General features: G+C 42.7%; 1 long non-coding RNA gene across 14 annotated transcripts in view; it reads left to right on the forward strand.

Moving 5' to 3' along the window:
* LOC130154024 (uncharacterized) overlaps positions 1–22,471 on the forward strand; it is a 61,176-nt gene that overhangs the window by 4,341 nt on the left and 34,364 nt on the right. For 11 of the 14 annotated variants that reach the window (XR_008823573.1, XR_008823576.1, XR_008823568.1 and 8 more), the window contains exons 1-3: positions 5,281–7,713; positions 7,803–7,884; positions 9,982–10,234. This is a non-coding gene — a long non-coding RNA (uncharacterized LOC130154024). Of the gene's footprint in view, positions 1–5,280; positions 7,714–7,802; positions 7,885–9,981; positions 10,235–22,471 lie in introns of those variants that run through there. The other 3 variants (XR_008823569.1, XR_008823580.1, XR_008823574.1) reach the window with 3 other exon arrangements.

Raw genomic sequence — 22,471 nt, forward strand, 5'->3', positions numbered from 1 at the left:
AATTGTTTGTGTCTGAAGATGGCACCTTCTGCGGTGAGTCAATGCTGAACAAATACCCCAGCATGGAGCCAGGGTGCTGGAACGCCATGGGCTCCATCTGCAGAGGATGTGTAAAATGCAGCCATGCAATCTGATTTCCTACGAACTGCAGAATGGATGTCCTGGCCAAAATCAAACGTATGTAATTAATCCTGCATTCAGATAAGATATTACTACTTTTCACCTTCTCCTAACCTGTCGCTGAGGTTTTCTGTGCATGGCTGCAGCATTTCAGAGAAGGATGGAGAAGGAGGTTATGTTGGGAGATGCTGACAGTTGCTTCCGTGCATGTCCAGTGTGCATGCGTGGTGTACAGTGCAGGTACAAAACAGATGGCCATGCAAATGTTTGGCCATTTAGAAATCTGTTAACACCCACTTGCAAAGTGTCACAGCCTGTTTGTACACACCATGTCCCACAGGCTCCTCCTTCTTCTGAAGGGGAAGGTGGTGCAGCTTAGCACAGAGGTGCTCGGGGATGTGTCCGCGAGCTGCCCGGGAGGGCGACCTGGGGGGGCATGTCTGAGGGCTCGCGGTGCTGCTGGGGGAGCAGCCGTCTGCGCTGGGAGAAGCACTTGTGTTAACGTGGAAAACAACCATGGAAAGCTGACCATCATTTTTAGAGCACTGTGGGACTTTTATGGCAGTGTTCTGCAAAAGTGTCTCATTCGCTGCTAGTGAGTGACCCCCTAACCACATTGACAAGTAATCACTCACATGGGTAATCCTATTGACATTAGTTGGGCCAGAGCTGCATCATTACAATTTAGCAAATAACTATTCAGTTGTTTAGACTATAAGTGTTTCTAATTTATGTAGAAATAGAAGTCATTTCTGTCTCATTCATTAAAGAAAACATGATGTGAATTATCACTTACTTAACATATGCAGAAAAAGGCAGATTTTAGACAGCACAACACAATAAAAAGAATGAATCTTTTCCCACCAGTGGTAATGGGAGATTCGTGATTGATGTCCTTCATGTTTTTCTCTTACCAAACTGGTAAACTTAGGTTGACTCGAATGCTGGCTGCTTTCCAGATAAGATGTCATCAGTCAGGAATACCCTTTGTTTAGAATTCAGTTAATTCTTTAGTTAGTGGTGGATGGGCTCTGGTGTGGTCTTGCAGAGCTGCATGGCTTTATGGAGCTAATATCAGCGAAGAGCCAAAAAATATTTTTGCTAGAGATGTGCTGATACAACTCTGGGATCACATACAAAGTATGGAGTGGCTGAAATAACCTCTTGTATTTTGTGTTGACTGGGATACAGCTCTGCTTCTTTGGAAGCTACTGAAGTCCACCGTCCTGCCAAATTCCTGTTTGGAAATTGGATCTCCCCTCCTCAAACCTCCCTGCAGCTCCACCCTGATCAAATGTTGACTGTAGCATATAGACAGGGACGCAACATTCGGCTGCTGCCACACTGTGCCCTGCGTGACAGGGAGGATTGTCCCTCTTTTTGGGTCCTTCAGGCCTCATGAACACTGAAGCAGGAGCAGCATCACCATGCGAGCTCACAGTCTGTGTAAGCACACTAATGGTCCCTGTTTTCAGCCTAATGAAATGCTGGGGGTTTAAAACTTCTGTTGGCTGTGAAAGTGGTACAGGTTGCCTGCAGAAAAGTTGGGGCCTTTTTACAGCTTGTAAAACAATTTTATACTGTTTTCTGCTGAATTGACTGTCTTGAATCTCAGCTGGTGGAGGGCATGGTAAGGTGACAGTGGAACCGTTTCCCTTGGTGTCCCTGGGATCACCCGCACATGAGGAAGTGCCGAGTCCTGTGGCCAGGGACTGAGACTCTCCTTCAGTGGCTGGTGGTCTTGGAGGTGAGGGAAGAGCTGAGAGGCCGTTTCGGGTTTCTGATTTCCCCTGATGCAAGGCACAGCCCCCTCCTCTGCAAAGAGCAATACCTGGGGCTGTCACCGGCTGAATTACAAAGTGTGGAGTGGGTTGGGGAAACAACAAATGCCTTCTAAGTTAAAGAGGAAAGAAAGCAATGAAGCACTCCAACAACAACAAAACCCAGACCAAAGTGTTTATAAATACATATGGCACAGCTTTTCGGAAGCCACACTTGTATTTATTTTGATAGCAGTGCTGGAATGCTATTTTTGTCTGTTTCCCCCCTTTATTCCTACCTTTAAATACACAGTGAGAGCTTTCCTAATTAGGGAAACAGAAGTTTCAAAGAAAAGACTTTCCTTGTCAAGGCATTTTCCCACACTTGGGAGATGGATGCCTTTTTGATAATTCCTCAGGGTTTTTTTAGGAAAAAATGTGTTCCAGCTGCAATTTGTACATGATCTCCTGAGTAGCAAAGGTAAATAGTTTAAAAAGAAATCTCTGCAGGTAACACAGGAAGAAAAACAAGCTGATAACTTTTGACAGATTGGTGGCTTCTTCCTTCATTGAAATATTCATAGAATAGCACATCTATTTTCTTTTCATGGATGTGCTTGTTAATGCTATATCATCTAACCTGATCTGTATGGGAAGTGTATTTATTCTAGAACCATGGGGCATTTATACTGTTGACTTGTCATCAAGAATAATGTAGAGGACAGGTAAGATAATTTCAACTCTATTAAGGGTTGATAGATGACTTTACGTATTTTGATAATGGGTCACTCAAGAGTGAATGATCTGAAATGCTTTTGTTGCATATTTGCTAAAAATGCACCCTGTTAATGTTCCCCCCCCGCCCCGCCTCCCCCCTGTCTTTCCTCTGTTTCACTGTTAAACGAGGGCACCTAGAGGGTTGCCCTGGGACAAGGAGACATCAACAGCCACTTTGGGCTCGCTCAAGGGACTAACGAGGGAAAGACGTGAGGGTGCATGGGATCTGCTGGTTCACAGGTGGTATTTGGTTCAAACAATCCCAGACTGCTGGTTCCCCACTTCCCCCTTGTTTGTAAAGAGAGATCAGTGTTAAGCATGGTGAGATGTCTTTGGGCACAGTCAGAACTGGGGACTGAGGCAACATTCCCAGTTGCAAAGGTACTTCATCTAGTGACAGCCGACCAGGGGTTTATTTCCAGGCCTATTGAAGCAGCTGGTCTCCAAAAGCCCTCTCCTAGTCTTTATCCGGTGGCCAGCCAGTTTGCAGGCAAGACTATGTTCATTAACTGCTATTGGTATTCAGGCGTCAGAGGAGCCCTGCTGCTTTGCCAGATGCTCTCCATTTTCTGTCTGTGCAGTTGATTCCTCCTAAGCATAATTCTTTGTAACTGCCTTCACGACATTTCATCTGACTGATTCCCTAGCACTTCCACCATCATCAAGAATGTTTTGAATTCTGATCTTGTCTTCCAGAGCACTGGCAACCACTGCCAGCTTGCTGTCATCCACAAATTATGTTGGTGTCTTCTCTGCTCCAGCCCCTGAGTCTGAGCAGGAGCACGCCATGGGTCTCCACTTTATCTGTCCCCTCATCTTCGTGGGGGATGCTAATAAGCGCTCTTTGGCTGGTGATTTTCAACATGCTTCATAATTTTGTTATGTTAATTTTATTTAGATTATGCTTTTTGAGCGTTATGAGAGAGTTTTATGGAATTGTGTATAAAGCCTTGCTAACTGAGAGGCTGTATCTCACACTGCCCCGGTGATGAGGTCCTTTGCCCATTCTGTATTCTGTGCTTTCCCTCCCTGCTGTGCCCTCCTCTTCCCTTACCAGATCAAGTTGTTCTTAAGTTAGATTTTATTTCTATTATTTATTCTTGAGAAATTTATAAAAACTTATATTGGCTGTGTCTCTTGGGCCACCATCTAATCTTCTAGGTGATAACAAGTTGATTGATGAATAATAGATTCCAGTATCTTTCCAGCTGCTTAAAAGGTGCTATAATTTCTAAATGCATCCCTTAAGATAGAGGTAGCGTTTGTCCTTCCCCAGGAGTTAGCTTTTAATCAGTCCAGTTGCCTTTACGTTATTGAAAGCTTCTTTTCATTGCAATATACAAAAGAAATATTTGGAAATAAGCCATTTATGATGTACAAGTGTGTAGCTTAGGGGCCCAAAGTTTTGGGTGCTGCAGAAATCCTGTAAGTGATATTTGCTGCTCTGGAAAACTTCCTAAATGTTAAAGTAGGCAAAGTGGTCAACTGAAGGGACTGAAAACACATACACAAGGAAATTAACTGAATTGCTGAGGTATAGATCAGTAGCGCAATGGAGATTAAAAGTCATCTTTCTGGAATCCAGATCAAAACTTCGCCATTGCTCTGATAGCATTTTTTTGACACTGGGGAAAAGACAGAAAAATAAAACCGGTCTCTTGAAAACATTCCAAACTGAAGAATAACATGAAATGTGATTTAATAATTTCAAAGATATGGATTTTAAAAATCCTAGTAAGAACTCTGAAACCAGATTTTTTTTCAGTTATTCTGTATTTATAATTTCAGTATGGAAGGTAGCTATTGATACACTTGCCTCATAATGCCTCCAAGACACTTGGAGAGCTGAATTTCATCTTCTTCCATTACTGTGGATACAAACAAAAAGTGGTTATGAATCACTCTTCATTGATAGAAGGAATTTATTTGTCCATTTATTTTACTGGAGTGTCTGCTGAAATTGAAGTTCTTGATTAATGATCTACAGGAGGTAATGCCGAAGAAATTTGCTTTTGCAACCGCAAGGAAGCTCTGTGAGGATGTAGTGGGTTGTGTATAATAGTGACCCTAACCAGAAATGGTAATATAAACCTTACAAACACACCAGGGTAGAACATCGTGTGGAGACAAGGGTCACTCACTGCTGAGCAAAAGCATTGCTCCGGCCACAGACTGATACGGAAATGTGTTGGGTAAAGTTGTTCAACACCCTGCTTGTCAGAAAGAATCATTAAGGTAGTTCTACTAGAAATGTAAACAGATCTCATTTGCGTGTAGGTCATTGCTACAATTATTTCCCAGAAACTTCTATGTCTAACAAGATAATGGAGCTAGTGTAGTACAAGGAGGATCTGGTGGCCAACATTAACCACAGCTTTTGGAGCAGGGTCGCCCAGGGCTGCCACTGCCCTTGTTCAGGCAGACTTTCTTGTGCTACCTTTTTATTTTACTTTCTTCCTAGTTCTTTTTTTTTTTTCCTTGCTCAGCTTATCCTTTACCATACAGGTTATAAATTCTCCCTTCTGCTATTTTCTGGCCTGCACCCTCTTATTAGCCTCTTGCACTTGCAAAATGCAGGTATGCCAGACAGCCACTTTACTCCTATCCAAATAGGAGTAAATAGTAGGCAAATAAATGGAATTTATGTGTTCCTCTTGCAGAAGCACAGCATCTGATGAACAACATCCTTATAAATACATGGGTTTACGTGAAAATGTTTGCTGCTTGCACAGGTACTTGCCAAATGTGCCCCGATCGAGCCCAAGTTGACCTACCTGCAAGAAGGTGAAGCTCACCTCCACACCGAGCGTGTTCCTCAGCTGGGTGCTCCAGCCTGGGGCCGTTCACTGCAGCTGGAGGCAAAGGCACCTTAAAAATGTAACTAGTCCTGTTAAGAAGTTTGATGGAAGTTGTCCACTGAAGTCCTGGGCCAGCTAAGTCCTTCTGGGTCTTCATTTGACTTCAGCGAGAGTCACAAAATCTGTCACAAACCCCCTGGAATCAATACTTGGACTTCACCCCAGGGAACGGGAGGTGTGATAACGTGCTAACTGCAGTTCTGGCTTCTGATGTACCTTTTGCACCATCAGAACTGATGAAACATTTTATGGAGAAAAGAGAAAAAACAATAAATCAGGGAGTATCCCCCTAGGCTGGTGAGTACATGTGGTGTGATTAAAATAGTGATATTAACCTAAAATAGCGTTATTAACCTCAGTGGAGGCAAACAGTGGATTCAGAGTAGAAAAATAAAGTCCATGCAAGCAAACCTCAACCACATGGAAAAAAATCTTGACCATAAAAGAAAAAATACAGCAGCTGTTACACGAGGCTTTGTGTCTAATGGTCCAAAATACTGCCAAGCATTGAACAACGTTTTGTGTGCAGTTACTTCCCTATATTAAAAATAACACACCAAAGCATTAAACTGAAGGTATTTACACTATATAACAAATTGCTTATTTACATGTATGTCCTTGCTGACTGGCTGTGGTTGTTTCTGGAGAGAAGGCAATGGCAGGAAGGCTGTTCGGGAGAGATGCTTATGGGATGCTGCAATAGTTTTTGGCTGAGCATATATAATTGACTTAATCTTAAAACAATTTGCTGTATCAATAATGAAGCACCTCTTAATGGACTTTTGACTGGTCAAGTGTCAAGGCAGATTGTGTAGCGTGGAGCAAAAGGAGAGGAACAACTTCTGTCATTGCATAAACTCATTGCAGAGCATGAATAAATCAGCCTCTCTTGCTGGCAACCATTTCATACTGCTCTGAGACTTCTGAAGTTAACTTCCTCTGATGTAACATATGCCTGCAGTTTAAAAGCAGCCCCATCCTTTTAAGAAAAAGTACCTAATTTATGCACTGCTTTTAACTTTTATTAAAAGAGCATGCTTATGAACTCTGAAAGAGAGAAATAGCTGAAAATGGAGGTTATGCTTTCTGCCGGGACTGACATGAGCATCTACCCGGAGAAGCTGTCGGGAGTTCACTGCATCTCCAAACGCTGAAAGGCCTGCAGTGTTGCTTTGAGGTTTTATTTAATTGTATGAACTGTCTTCTGTTATAAAGGCTCTGGGTAAGGTCTTTCTTCACTACCATTCAAATATTACTTCATATTTTTGATCTGAATTTCACATACTGTCTTCTGGGAATTTCCATACAATTCTGCTCTGGAATGATGCTATTAATAATGCTGCTGTGTGCTCTTATGGCTGTTCCCCTGCCCTGAATGCTGTGTTTTCTTATATCTGAGACACAGCGGAGAGTTTTGGCACAATTGCATACATGAAAATAAACTACAGCTATACTGGTAAAACTCTTCATAATACTTCAAATCTGTAATTTGCTCATGAGTCTGGATAGCAAGGTTTCTGTGGCTGTAGAATATGGATGAAACCAAGATAATCTGTTTAGCAAATTAATTTATACACTTGATTAATCTTCTTTGGGGTGTGCATCACCATGCTCCACCTTTGAAAGGTGCTGAGGGTTTCACTCTGAGAAAAAGCTGGTAGATTTAGGGACAGCTGAGGATTTCAAAGCTAAATGTTTATTTGCCCCTTCCCTACTGGGAAAATCTGCACAGTGTTCAGAGTTTTGGCCATGTTGAAGGTTATAGTTATCTTTGCTGTTTAAAGATTTCCCTAAATCTAACAAGAAAAAGATTGGATTTGATTCCTCCTCAGAAAGAAGTTGCTTGCGTTATTAAAAAAATAAGAAAAATAAAAGCCTCCCCCCCAATTCCCATGTTATTCCACAACAGGAAATACTGTGTTCTGAATAATCCAAATCCCAATGCAGTGTATTTATAAGTAAATAGAGTAGTTCTGTTATGTTCACATCTACAGGATCGATCAAGGCTGCCTGGGAGAGTGAGAACCTCTGTGTGTCAACAACAACCCAGTTAATACTGCCCTGCTGCTGACTTTTCTTTGTTTCATTCTCGTTTTTCTTAAATGCAGGCAACCTTCCTTATAACGAATGTCCCTGTGCCCAGTCATCTCTTTGTTGCAGCACCAGAAAAAAACAGACAGATGTTACGATTTGCCTAGGTAAGATAAATAATGATTAGGCGGTGGGTTTCTCATCTGAAGATGGATTGAGCAATAGAAGCCATTCTCTCTGAAATTTCTCTTTTCAGGTGGCTGAGAAGCAATTTCAAGCAACAGGGAAGTTCTGACCGGGTAGCGTTCATCATTTCTAGTAGAGAAATTAGTCATGATGTAAGTAAATAATGGAGAGAGTGTAAAAGGCAGAGTGATGCAGCATTTTTCTTCATCTTTTGATTACTGCGTTGCAAAAACCATTGCCACAGAGAAGTGAAATCTGCAGCACGGCAGCTTTCTCTGCAAAAAGATGGCAGCGTGATTAGGCAGGAGATCACCTCCTGTGAATGCCTGCCCGGTTTTATAACCAGAATACACTCCTGGTTTTGTAAACAAACCTTTTAGCAGCTTCTAAAAGGCTTTCCCGTCCAATCGCCCATGCCCCCACACTCCTGCTGAAGGAGCTTTTCTTTTCTGTTCCCTTCTGGTTTTGTACAGATTGGAAAGTCCAGAAGTGCAAACCAGCTGTGAAATAGGTGCCACACACCACATCTCCAGGACTGAATGGCTGGGAAGGTGTAACTTTATTTCCAATCCAGTTTTGCAGGTTGCAGTGATGGAAGTGCACTGTTCAGGTGTTCAAGGTTCTAGGGCCCCTCTGAATCAAGTAAACGGAATTATGAAACCAGTGCAGCCCTCTCATTGAGGGGACACCCCCCACCCCCAGTAGTAGGTCCAAAATCTCCTGTGCTTTTTTGAGGTATCAATAAAATACTCCTTATATATAATGAGTTATTCTTCCATATACGCTGTTTGTTGCTTATATTAATGGAAAGCATGGTCTCTGGTAACCGTAACTGGTACCAGTGCAGATGTCATGGAAGGAGAGAGCAAAACCACACAAAAGTCTTGGGGATTTTAGCTTGAGGAAACGGAATTTTGTAGCTGTATGGGGTTTTCTTTGCCTAGATTACAGCTGTTGCTTCATAGAAGAGACACTAAACCCATTTCTTTTGATCTGTGCAGAGACCTGGATAGGGGTTTGTGGTGGTTTCTGAGGTCTGTCTCATGCACCTTTTCAGTTTAACTTCTTTTGTGTCTCATTGCTATGGGAAAATTACTTTTGCTGCTTCTTCTATTTCCTTTTCATTCATTGTTTTCATATGGTACTGTGCAGAGTTGTGTCATTCAGCTCAGCCACACAGGAAGCTGCCAAGGTTAAAATTCAGTTTTTTTCTCAGAACCAAAAACTTGGAGCTGTTTCTTGTCACGCTTCAAGAACGGGAGGAGTAGCACTGGCTCAAAACCTGTTGGTTGTAGTTTTCCTATTCCTTACGAGACTTTAGAAAGTTTTCATGCTCATATTGATTGAAAGCATGAACTTTTGAAAATTTTCTTGGGAAAACAAACTGGTTTTGGTGTTCAATGTAGAGTCAATGACACTTAATGTGAGGTCATAAAACTGTTCCTGATTTATTTATTTATTTGGTTTAGCAGTAACCAGCCTGGATAGGAGGAGTTGTGTGACGCTAGGGACTGAATGGTGAAAGTCTGGCCTGGATTTGGCATTTTCATTTTCCTGCTGTGTCCTGGAGTCAAGCAGAATAGACTGCTAGGAGTCAGTTCCAGTAATGCGTAGGATGCCCTGGCTCACCGCAGTCTGTAGCTGGTGGATGTGTGGGCGATGCCAAAAGGCTCGATCCCAGAGTTAATAAAGACACAGATATTTATTGATTTGTCTCTGCTGTCCTCGGTGATAAGCAGGTCTCTTTCTGAGTCCTGTTCTCTCCTCCTGCTCAGATGGAAAGTGATTGTGATTGAAAGAACTTGTGACCCCTAAAAATGACAGTTGGGGACATTTTTATTTTTTTTTTTATGAGTTTGGTGTTTTTCCTCAGCTAACTGGCTGTGTGCCAGTTAAGCCTGGTTCTGGACCCCTCTCCGCTGTCTTGCATGAGCTGCAGGACTGTGCTTCCTCCAGAGAAGTGAAACAAGGAGCAGCTGCTCAGAGTATGTGTCGAGCAGCATTGTCACCGCCCGTGTGTGACATTTGATGCTCCTGGCTGCGCTGGTTTGGGGGTGCACACATGGTATTCTCGTCATTTCCAGGCTATCTAGAGGAGCAAGTCTCCAACCAGCCTTCTGCTTAAGTAGGAAAGTTTATCAAAACAGTGCTTTGTCAGAGTGATGCTTTGGAGACTGTATCCTTTCAGAGCTGACACTAAACCTATGGAAATGCATCACTTCAGAAATCCCATTATTTCTTAATTGCAGGACACATAAGTGCCCAGCTTCGGACAGACCCGGGTGGGCTACAGGATTGTGCCACGGAAGAAAAGTTTTCTTCTGACCTGCAGCAGCAGCAGAGTGACTGCCAAAGTGGGGCTGTGCCATGTGCCCAGCTCCAGGCACCAGCCCACGCTGGGGACATGCCGACCACTCAGTTGGTGCTGTCGTCACCATGAGCCCGACTGCCTGGGTGCTGGGCACCTTCCCACAGGGGATCTGGTCCAAAAAAGCATCAGAGGTAAGCTCAGGGATGGCTGCAGGGGGGCGACCTGTGGTGGTGTATTTTACCATCACAATAAAGCCTGTAGGCTGGCTGGGAGCTTTAAGGGAAAGGCTTTCTTCTTCAGAGAGGACAAAGGGAATGCAGGTAGGGAGTAGTGATGACAAAAAGTGGGTGGTTAGCATTTTTCAAGTATTTCCAACAAACTCAGCTTCTCCCTGCATTGCCCAATCCTGGGATTCCAGTTCTGCACTTACAGCTGAAATTGCTGATGAGGAGGAGGAGGAGGAGGGGACCTTCCCGTGCTGTGCCCAGAGCCGGGGCCAGCAGCACCCAGGCACTAGCTTTCCAAACCAGAAGATTTCTTACTTTGCCATAAGGGAATTCAGAGCGCTCACTCTGGTGTCTGTTCCTTCCCTGAAATACCCAGTGGTTTTTGAGGCTAGCACTCCATGTGGAGCAGGCTGGATTGTACTTACAGATTGGTGCTGCCATGGTACCACAGCACTGCAATGAGATGCCCTGCGAAATGCAGAGAAGCAGAGACAGAAGATGTAGGGGGAAAAAAAAGACATTTACATTTTTTACTTGGAGGAGTAAAATAAACATGGGAATGTTTCCCAGGAGAAGAGCCTGTTATGGTATATCTGTAAAACTGCAGAGGATTGCATGTATGGTATTTGCAGAAACATGTCACTCTCAGCCATGAGCCAGTCTTCTGTGGTGCTGCCTCTGCACAGACTACATGAAGCACGCCAGACTGATTTGTCCCAAACTGGCAAAGTACTTAACCTCCTTCTAATATTTTATGGTCAAGAAAGATCAAAACAAGGGGAAACAGTTTTCAGTTACTTGATTATTTTTTTTTGCTGATATTTCAACCACAAGTATCAAACCTTGAACCCTGGGTTCAGGTTTGGGCCCCTCACTGCAGGGGGGACGCTGGGGGGCTGGAGCGTGTCCAGGAATGGGCAGGGGGCTGGGGAAGGGGCTGGGGCTCCGGTCTGATGGGGGGCGGCTGGGGGAGCTCGGCCTGGGGAGGGGGCGGCTCTGGGGGGCCTGGGTGGCTCCCTACAGCCACCTGACAGGGGGGCTGGGCAGGGGGGGTTGGTCTCTTCTCCCAAGTAACCAGCGACAGGACAAGAGGAAACGGCCTCAAGTTGCGCCAGGGGAGGTTCAGATGGGGGAGTAGGAAGAATTTCTTCACGGAAAGGGTTGTCCAGCACTGGGATAGGCTGCCCAGGGACGTGGTGGAATCACTGTACCTGGGGGTATTAAAAAGACATGTAAATGTGGTGCTGAGGAGCATGGTTTAGTGGTGGACTTGGCAGTGCTGGGTTAGTGGTTGGACTTGATGATCTTAAACATCTTTTCCAACCTAAATGATTCTACAATTCTGTGATCTCTGAGTTTACTGGAAAAGCCATTTGTGATGTTTCTACTGAAAAATTTAAGTGAGCTTTACTGTGCAGGAGGTTTCTTTAAGGTGTCCACATTGCTAAGGCAGCACAAAGTGGGTGAGGTTGAGATCTGGTCCATATGTTCCAGGATAAACTACTGTGCCGTAGGACTCTGCACTCAGACATGCCTTACTGTAGTCTTCATTGTATTTTGTTGCAGCTACAGTGCTTAAGTACAGTTAGTTAATAAAGGTAATTATGAGAATAATAAATCAGGAAAGGTCAAATTTTATGAACTGTGGGATGTTTGCTACTTTTGGTATTGAACTGATGAGTGTGTTGCAGACACGTACTGGTAAGAAACTTGAAGATTCAGTGCATTGTAACACAAAGTACATTTCTCTGTCTTCACAGCAGTTATTTGATTAGCATTATTTATCTTGGATTCAGAACTTGGCGTGCAAATAATCATTCAACCATTGAGTTCAAACAGGTGATGTGGAGGAGTGTGAATGAGGTCTAAGAGCAGAGGCAAGTAGGGAGAAAGAGGTGGGGTAAGTAAGGGAGTTGAGTACCTGATGTGGAGGGAATTCAAGGCTGGACAGTATTATCTTTTTGCCACCTAATTTCCCGGGTAATGTATAAAGTTCCATAAAGTGGAGATCTTTATGCATATAGCTGACAGGAAAGAGAACAAAGCCATTAGCGGGACCTTAAACCATTACTGCTGTCTGCTTACTGTGGACTGAACTGTGAGGCATTTCCATGTGGAAAATAAATCTAGTAGCAGTATTTATTTTTACTGACTTTGGTTTAGTACCCAGGAAAGGCCCTTATGCCTTCTGTTACTAATTTGTCTGGATGCCCAGGCTCTACTAAAGTATTTAAAAGAAGTATTTGTAGCTTCAGATCAGGAAAAAAACCCCACTTGTTACTAGAATCATCTCAGCATTTGTACTGATAAGTGCCCACTTCTAAACTGGTGATTACATACTGGTTTTCACACTGTGCTCTCACACGCTAGATTTTCATCACAGAAAAATGTGGCTTATGTTGTTCTGATTACAATTCCATAAATGTTCCCTTGGAGCTGATTATTGAGCAAGTGGCCTTTTCTTTTTACATATGGTTAAAAAATGAGGCTGTAAATTTTTGGAAAAAAAAAATTCACACTAGTGACCTGATTTCAACTCCTCTGAAACTTTCTGAAATGCTCCAGAGGTGAGTGCTGGTGTGCATGGGGCAGTCATGACTCCGCACGTGACCAGACATGTGTTCCCTGCTCTGTACTCCCTCCCAGTCCATGTAGGAGCCCAAAGCTGCTGACGTGCTACAGGCTGCTGGAGGTGGTGATCTATTTGCTCCATTCTGCGAGGCACAAACAGAATGAAGTTGTTGGGTTTGACATCCTTCCATACCTACTTGCACGATGTTATTAATACTGCTGGGACCAGCTCTCGGGAAATGCTGTTGGCTGGGATCACAGCTGGGAAGAGCAGCAGTTGTCCCAGTGAGGAGTTCTCCCATTGGAACTGTTGAAGTGTGCTCATTGCTGGAAGGCGAGAGAAATGTGACAGCTCTGTTAAGGTCTGATTATCTCCAAAAGCAATAAAATATGTTGTTAACATGCCGAAAGGGCAATGCTCCCTTGTACGCATCCAGGCAGACAACATAAAGGCAAGAGTTATTGGAATTGTATCCCTAGGCATGTGATTCCATCGTGGACATTTACCCTGCATCATATATTGTTCGTAGTTACACTTCTTAAATCTGTGGAGCTGTGCTGTAGAGGAAAGATGATTTTATGTTAAGAAAAGTCATTAGTCCTTAGTCTTTTCTTGACCATGCATAGACTGATTGTGGACTTTAGATTAGTTCATTAAACTCCTATTTTAAAAGGTGGGATAACAATTCTGACCATAGAGGAATGTTGTAAATTATAATTAATTTATATTTCCAAAACATCCTTCAGAGGGCTTTTCCTTAAAATTGTGTATCCTTACTCATTTTTATTGTGTAAGCAATGCAGAGAATAATACCAAATGTTATTTATGAATGCTTTTTCATATAAAAAGATGTAAATTCACTCATATTTGCAATATTTTTCATTTGTTTCCTTCAAACCTTCAGTCAGATGTTTTTGTTTATAAAAGCTAAAGGCCTAATTTTTTCTAGCATCACTAGCATTATTAAATTAATCCGTACCTGAATGCCAAATAAGCACTGTGACAGGTATGAATTCAGACGAGAAGTTTCCAGCACTTCTGAAAATCAGATTTATGTAAGATACTCTGAGATGGGAAACAACCGTCACTGCCTAAGAAAGCAAGGCGTGGTGGTGCTGGCAGCGGTGCATCCCTCCCAGGGGCCGTGGCTGGGGACATCCAGCCAGGCGTCCTCCTCCCGCAGGTGGCAGCGCTGGAGGTCGGGCCAAGCATCCCCCAGCCCGTCCCATGTCACAGCACTTACCTGGATGTGATGAACCTGACTCCGCTATTTTCAAACTGTTGAGCAGACTGAAATGTTTTGGCTCTCATTAGACAGGTAGTAAAGTCAAATTTAACATCCAGCTCTGGATAATCAAAGAGCACAAAAGATCAAGTGTACTTAACATATTTACATCAAATGACTCTTTCATATCCATTGAAGAATGCCTCTTATTCAAACTGTACCCTAAACTGCTTAGAAATAAAGAGGAGCAAGGTGAAGGAAAGTCAGGAAGTTTAGCCACAAAAAAAGCTGTTTAACACTTCAGGAAGGGAAAAAAACTGATGCAGAAGCGAAAACTGCAGATGGTCGAAGAAAATACATCAAAGCATCTCTCTCTTTGGTTGTTTTTTTCCTAGTTTGGTTTGCTCTTATATCTTGAAACAAAAATGTTTTGTCAGTCTTGCCATTTTGGTGCTGTTTCATGGCACCACTAGCTAAGCTTGAAAGAAATCTTTAACTAGCGTTGTAGTGAAAATTCAGTGAAGTTAAAACTTAGCCATGCCTGGTCCATGTTCTCCAACTTGTACCTCATCTTTGCTTGTTGTCTGAAGTAGCTACAGGCTTGTAAACAAAACACAGAACAGGAATTTATTTAATTCTCATGACAGTTTCTTGTTGGAAAGAAAAAAACCCATCATGTAAAATAATTAGTGGAGAAAATAAAAATCTCATTTAACTGTATATATATATATATATGCATATATAATATGCATATATATATATGTATATATATAAGATATAAGCACAGTGAATATTATGAACCCAAATGAGTGAAGCTTAGAAATGGGGGATGTTAATATCTTGGTGAAAAAGATTATGGCAGATGTTTTCATCCTGTTGCCCTCTCAAACAGACGTAAGTTATTGATGGTGGTCTCTGCTGTATTTTTGATTTTATTTAATAAAGAACACATAACTGAAGTCTAAATGAGATAAAGCAGAATCACTCAGCTAAATGACTTTCTTACGGACTAGCTTTTTACTTGAGGTCTGAATGAGAACTGGCCTCTGACAGTAGGAAATCAATGCTTTTTGTGTGAAGATGCAGAGGGGAAATGTCATTTGCATGACACCATAGGAAGTTAGTTGGATGTATTTGCAGTACATTGTTTATTTATTTTTTTTTTACAATGTATATATTTATATGCAGTCATGTTAACAGCAACTGAATGAAACAGACCAGAGTTCAGTATAAGCAAATGGTAGGTCTTTTACCTGGTAATATTTTCCTTTCTTAAAAACTTAATATAGTTGCAGTAGAGTTTCCTTATCTGACTGCTTGTACAAGCAAGACATATAAGTAAAAATGAGTATCATCTAAATTCCCTGGAGAGACAGCTTCCCGCTCCATGGTGTGGAGAGGCCTGAATCTCCAATAATTTCAGTCAAAACCTTTACCCACAGAGGCAGTGGCTGAACAAGTCCCCTGGGTATTTATGGGAATGGGGCAAGGGAACAGAAATTAAGCATTTAAAAATACCTTTGGCCACCCTGGGACTCAGGACATATTTCAAGTTATTTTGATTAGCAGATCTCAGAGCAGCAGCAGATGCTCCAGCAGTGATGTCCTAAGGGCAGGGGTGGGTCTCCCGAGGAGTTGCACGTCTTTTCTCTGGACTGTTTGAAAAGGCTTACCATGAGAATACCAGTGCAGCTATACCTCAAACGTACCTTTGAGTAAGATCGGTGTATTCAACTAGTTTAGTAGAAAAGCTGAATACTGGACAGATTGTGGCTTTTTTGGAGTACAGTGTTGCCTTTTTGAGCTTTCTCAATTAAATCAGATCTGTTGTTCTAAGTAGTACTGACAAAGTTGATCTAACCGAACGTGCTTTGACAGGGAACATTGTCTAATCTCATATATTAACCATATACTGGAAGATGACAGAATACAGCATTCTCTAAACACTGCAATAGATAAGAACTCAGGTGGCACAGTGTTTCTCGTACCCAGAGAGAACAGGATACCTTTGTCAAGCAGGCTTTCTGAAAGGCATAAATGGAGATGTAAGGTAGTACAGCTCTTTCAAGAGATATGCCTATCAATTAATCTCAAGAGAAGTCAAACTTATTAAACACAAAATGCGATCTATGAGATGCAAAAGACTCAACCCTGATTTCTTTACATATCTTCTTATTCCGAGGGCCAGCAGTGAAATCACAGCAGTGAGGGTATGCAACATTATTATACTCACCTTAAAGAAGTGAGGTGATCCCATCCCTGGATGGAAGAAACTGTTACATTGAAAATGGTGGCTTTGTGATGTTTTCAGGCCAGAAGAAGAACAGGAATTAAGAGATTTTTATGGAATAGCACACCTTAACTGCACTTGCCATGTGCCTTACAGGAGTGTAGAATGTGCCGTCACTTTCAGATAGAGAAATGGATTGGCAGAGCTGGGAAGGGCACTGGGTACCTTCAGCTGTGTTTTATCTGCCTGCCGTGAAACAGCTGGACAGCAGCTGAGCAGCAAACTCTGAGTCTGCCCAGACTTTTGCTGCCTGCTTTCTCCCAAATGCTGAGGAGGGCTGTGCCCAAGCAGGAGCGATGGGGATGCTGGTTGGAGGCAGGGTCATGGCCATACACACAGTATACGCAGAAGGGTGGTCAAGAGATCCATGAAGTGCTAGTGTATGCTCAGTCCTATTCTATCATTCCCAGAGGGTCAGAGTATGGTTAGTTTTCTTTTCTTTTGTTTGTTTTTCACGCCTCTCCCCTCCCCTCCCAGTGCATGAGAACTGGTAATAAATAAATAAATGTAGTGAAATCTGAGAGACCTTCATCTTTCTACATATCCTTTGTGATGAGAATACTGAATAAAGGTATGGGCTGCAAAAAGTATAAAGAAGGCACATTCTTCATCTCTTTCCTCCTTTTTGGAATGTTCCCATGCTGTAGGTCATGCAATATGCTAAAAAAAATTATTTATGGGGAAAAAAAGGGTTAATGGCCTGATATGCAAATGACCTAACACAGAAGAATCCCTCCTCTAGTGATGCTGGTTTCTAACCTCTGTTAGACTCTTATCACCACTAGTGACATAGGAGTATGGCAGGAAATTAACTCCCATCCAATGTTGCTTCATATCTAGCAAATCCAAAAGACTGCAGTTGGCATAGAAAAACTCGGCGGATGGTGCAGTACAAAAGTCCCTAAAAACCTTTGTCATGTCTAGAAAAGAATATGAGGGCACTGCCATGGGACAGTGGTGCAGCATCTCAGTACAGTGTGCCCTGAGGATTTACAGTTCGTTACTGACCACCAGTTTTGCGTTATGTTGCACTGTCATCGTATGTAACTTAGAAATGGTGTCTTTACTAGATGAAGTTACAAGAGATGACAATAAAGTGAAAGCAGCAGCTAACGATTTCCCAGGCTTTGTCTTCTGCAGACACTGGTACGCTCTCTGATGTAAAGCATCAAGACCTGCCTGGCCACCGCTGATGTGGGCTGAGCAAATTCCTTTGCATCAAGACTGAAGAGGTGAAAGCTGCAGTGAGTTAATGTACACTCTTGTCAAGAGGGTTAAGTGCCTAAGTTAAAGACTATGAGTTTGGACAATTTTTAGTGCCTTTGACATTCACTGTTGGTCTGTCAATTCTCAGGAACAAAAAACGTGCTTTGGCTATCAAAATCTTTGTGATTGGAGCCTTTTCTGTTTGCCAAAGAACTTGAAATACAACTGAAATTAGATAAAATTGAGTCATATTAATGCTGAGGGGTTAAAACCAAGAGGAGGTTGTTTATCGCTAATAAATGTTAAGGCAAAACTTAAAAGCCCAAGCAGATTTTAAGACAAAGACATGATTTGCTACGACAGTGGAAGGTGACCCTTTCGACAGCCTATGTTTGCGTGAATACACAGCAGCATGCTGTGTAAAACAGCTGCACAAAGGTTCCTGCACCCGCTGAACCGAGCCCACACACAGACCTACGCATGCACAACCTAATGGCCTGTGGCTGTGCGGGTGCTGTGGCTGTGTGACCGTGGTAGCTGCCTGTGGACACAGTGCCCTGCCACGGCACAGACCCACCTGTGTGGTGGCACTATCAGGTAGAGCACAGCCACCAGCAATATAGCCAGGGTTGTTTGGACCCAGGTTTTTGCTTGAATATGATTTCTGTTGCTTCTAATGAGGCAACGAAGATCAAATTGCACATTGGAAGAAACTATAAACAGCTCCAGGAACTGTTTTCTAGGGCTAGATCTAGATGATCTTTAAGGTCCTGTCCAACCCAAACCATTCTGTGATACTATGATGCCTTCAGTCTACGTGCCCTGGAATATTGTAAAGCCATGGGGCTTTTGACTGAAAAATTGTGGAAGAGCTGTATAAGGTCAGGCTGACGGTCTGTCTTGCAATGTCCTGACTTGGAAAACGGCCATTAGGGAACATCAAAGGGAGAGGATGAGGATAAAGTAGTTCTTACTCAGATTCCACATCTTATATCTACACCTTTGCATTAGGCACCCATTGGCACAAATTTTGCCAGGAGTTTGCCTACTTGTTTTCTGAACACGTTCAGACTGTGTTTTTTCAAAGCATTCTATAGTAATGAGTTCCAAAATGTAATTACATGTACTTCCTTTTGTTTGTTTTAGAACTGATGATAGATAATTTAATGTTACATTCCTTATTGTGGGATTACATGAATGATTAGGTTTTTCCTATTCACCCTTGATCTGCCATTCATAGTTTTACAAGCTTCATCGTAACATCTCCCACTCTACATATAAAAAGACTGCATGCATCTCACATTTCTTTAGCATTTGATAAGCCACCAAATATTAAAATAAGAAAAACATCCCCGTAAACTGTAGCATCAAAAATATCCACAGTTGAAAAATGGCTGGAGATTTGCCCTGACTCCAGCTGTTTTGGCCCAACAGAGATCAGCCTGTGGGCAGATTTACACCTGCAATTACAGAAACAGATCTCCCTATGTGCAGGGTGTTTGAAAAATTAAGAAGTAACTCTTGATCTTCCTCAGTAGTCAACCTACTGTCCTTGCTAAGGTATAGGAGCTGGTAATACTTGTATTTTATTGCCTTTGGCACAGACACAGGGCTGGGGGAGGTTGCTACAGGAAGAAATGAGCAGCACAGACCATGATTAATATGAAATAACTAATTGGACCAAATCTCTAGAGAGAGAAGTCAGGATTAGAGATAAGAGAAACACAAATCTTTCTGTTTGTTCTTTTGAAATGAAAGACTAGTATTGTTTAAATTTCTTCTTATTGGTATGCGAGGTACAATGTGGCGACATTTTCTTCCTGCATTTTGTTCACAAATGTTTAAAAGGGTGACCTTTCAAGTTGCTTAATGGATATGCCAAATACCTAAATATCAATCGTTTCTTTTAATAAAACATTGTTTCTGGTCTGTCTTGCTTTATGGAAAGAAGATTTTTCAGCCTGTTTCCTAAGCAGCTACTGGAGGCAATCAGCTGTTTCTAAGACTGCATCCATGAATGGCACAGCTGGGCATGCGGCTGCAATGCTGCAGTGTTCAGGACCTGCTATGGTACTAAAAAAAGGGGGTTGACATGAAAATGTTTTCTTTGAAAATTAGGGTCCTAGAAACCTGAGTGTGCATTTGTTTGTTCAGATTATAATTTGGATGGGTGGGAAACTGCTTAGGCACCTGCAGAAGACTTTTATCTTTAATTTTTCTCCCCTACTCTACACTGCAAAACCAAAGACTTTTTAACTATTTGGAAAGTGGGGAAGAGGAGAGACAATCTCAAAAAAGGGTTTATTGCCTGGTAGGGAGGACATTCAAGTCCATGGCAGGAAGCCTGTGCTCTCGTCTCTCGTGGATGTGGGCACAGCAGACCACATTGCCTCGTTTCTCTGAAAGTCTCCCTGGTTTTCATCAATACTTTCATCTAGTCGCTGAGAAAAAAATTTCAGTAGAAAATGTAGTTGAAACAGCTTTGTTCTCGTAAGTGTTTCTACTATAAGAAATCAGCCTTTTGAGAGAGGGATAAATTATATTACAATTTCTTTGCTGGCACTACTGTAGGTTCCTCAGAGCAGAGACTTGTTTGTGTCCATACAGCCCAGGTGGAGCTGGGCTCTTGTCCTTCAGCCACTGCAAAGGTGCCTGCCTGCAGTCTGCTGCAGGGCAAGTTAATAAACCGACAGAAATTATTCAAACGTCACATAGCTGCATGTTTCCCATTTAAAAAAAATAATCATGATATTATAAGCTCCATCCAGTACAAGTGATGAACAGCACTCCCATTGGAAGTCAATGTTTTTTAAATGCAATGAAAATAGGAAAAAATACACTTGAAATGCCCAGGTTTAGAACATTTTGCCCCCTCTCCCAAGTGAGGGGAGCTGGTTGCTCCTTAATTACAGATGGGGAGAGAAACACATTTCTCAGCCCACTGGAAGTTTGAGAGTCCTCGTGTTCAAATGGAGAAACAGCTTTAGACAGTGTGGTTCAGCAGGTTCTGGCTCCCAAGGTCCTGTGACAGCTGCTGGGACAACAGGGCAGGTGAATTGCCATAATGCAATTGCATTTACTTGCATGGATCTGGAACCCTCCATGAAACTGGAAATGTAGTCAATGTACAAAACAAGAAAACCCATGCACAAAAGATACCTGTTATTACTGTTCTTTTCCAGTGGTCACTTCAGGTCTCTGTAATCTCTGAGCCAGAAGAGCTGGGAGCAGCTGAGCAGCATCCTGCGGCTTGAAGGCTGCCTGCTCCCTGTGCTGGGAAACTTTCGCTCTCTGAAGCCAGTGATGGCCTCACCATCTTTTGAATCGTATTTCTGCTTACCACCCACAGTATTTTAATGAAGTGGAATTTTGCCCTGGAAAGTCAGGGCTCTCCACTCAGGGGACCTTTCGTTCCATTGCAGCTTTGAGTGCATGCTTGGAGAGAGCAGAAAGACAAGGGCAGGTTTTGAGTCTTAGCATGTTTACAATGTAGCTTTACATATAGTGCCATGTGTGAGCTGCAGCTATGAACGTACACAGCAAACTGTGCACGCACACCACATACCATAACAGCCTTTTACAGTGGCCACATGGCATTAATAAAATACATTAGACTTTGCATACAGTACTTTGATCAACCCTTTCCCCCACACACAGATCTGGTGTTAGGATTATCATGTTACGGGTCTGCTAAATGCACATAAACACAACACCAAGCACATTGTCAATGTAGACGATTTGCTATATTCTGAAGTAAATATGTTTTGACAGAAAAAGAGAGATCTGTTGTAGCGTGTAGACAATCTTACCCCAGAATTACAGCTTTGTGTAAAATGTGAAATGTGGCAGTGCACTAATTCACATCGGCAGTCCTGGTTACCCTCTGAGCTCCTGCTCTGAAGAATATTAAGAGATTGCTGAAGTACTTCATAGGATAAAATGGCTGAACTTCCCTGATCACGCAGTTACCAACCAGAGAAACACACTTCAAACAAAAATGTATGTTTCTTCTGAAGGGAAAAAAGCCTAAGTGGTAGAAGAGTGAAAGCTTGTCTTTGCTTTCTTCTGAAAAATAAAATAGCCTATTTGTACATTGATTTATCAAGCTTATCCCAAACCATCTTCCAGCCAGGATTCGCAATCCTCTGGTTTTGTTTCTCTGCATGCTACAGCACACAGATGTGGCTTTCATAATGGAAATCAATACATCTGCAGGATGCTTCCAGTGCTAGTACAGTCCATGGCTTCTTTGATTAAACTCTACTAACGCATAATTGTCTGGATTGCCTTGCCATTTCCCTGGCAATGCTCACGCAGCTTTCTAACTAGGAAACATTTCATCAGGGCATTAGAGCCCCATACAACACATGCTGGAGAGAGAAAATGACCATCCTCAGGACAAGAAAACTTGTAACATCCAGCTTTAGTAGCCCATAGGGAAGTAGCCACACATTTGTTTCTGGCCCTGGCTCTGGGGGCAGATCTCAGCTTCCTTTGGGTTTTGGAGCTTCTATGAGGGATCATGACTATGGGCTTTCCTGGTGGTTCAGCACAGCCCCATGAGGTTAATTGCAAGAGGTGACTTGAACGGCTACAAAATCCCAGTTTCTTCCAAGAAAGGAAGCTGCTGGCAATGTGCAAGGGCAGGCTGCACCCAGTCTCAGTCAGAGATGTTGTGGTCCTGTCCTGGGCACTGAGCATCTCCTCCCTGGCCTTGCCCCACCGAGCCCGGGTGCATCTCAGGTACCCCGGTGCCTGCTCCTCTTTGCTGCTCCAATTCATGCAATATGGTCATAGTAACAAAACAATTTTCAATGTGACATTATCCTCTGGCAATCCATGGCTCAGGCTTTCTCCAAGCAGGGAACAGAAGGAGAACTGTCATGTTAACATTTTAGCTGACTCCAA

Source organism: Falco biarmicus, chromosome 8, assembly GCF_023638135.1.
Source record: "Falco biarmicus isolate bFalBia1 chromosome 8, bFalBia1.pri, whole genome shotgun sequence".
NCBI classification, from domain to species: Eukaryota; Metazoa; Chordata; class Aves; order Falconiformes; family Falconidae; genus Falco; species Falco biarmicus.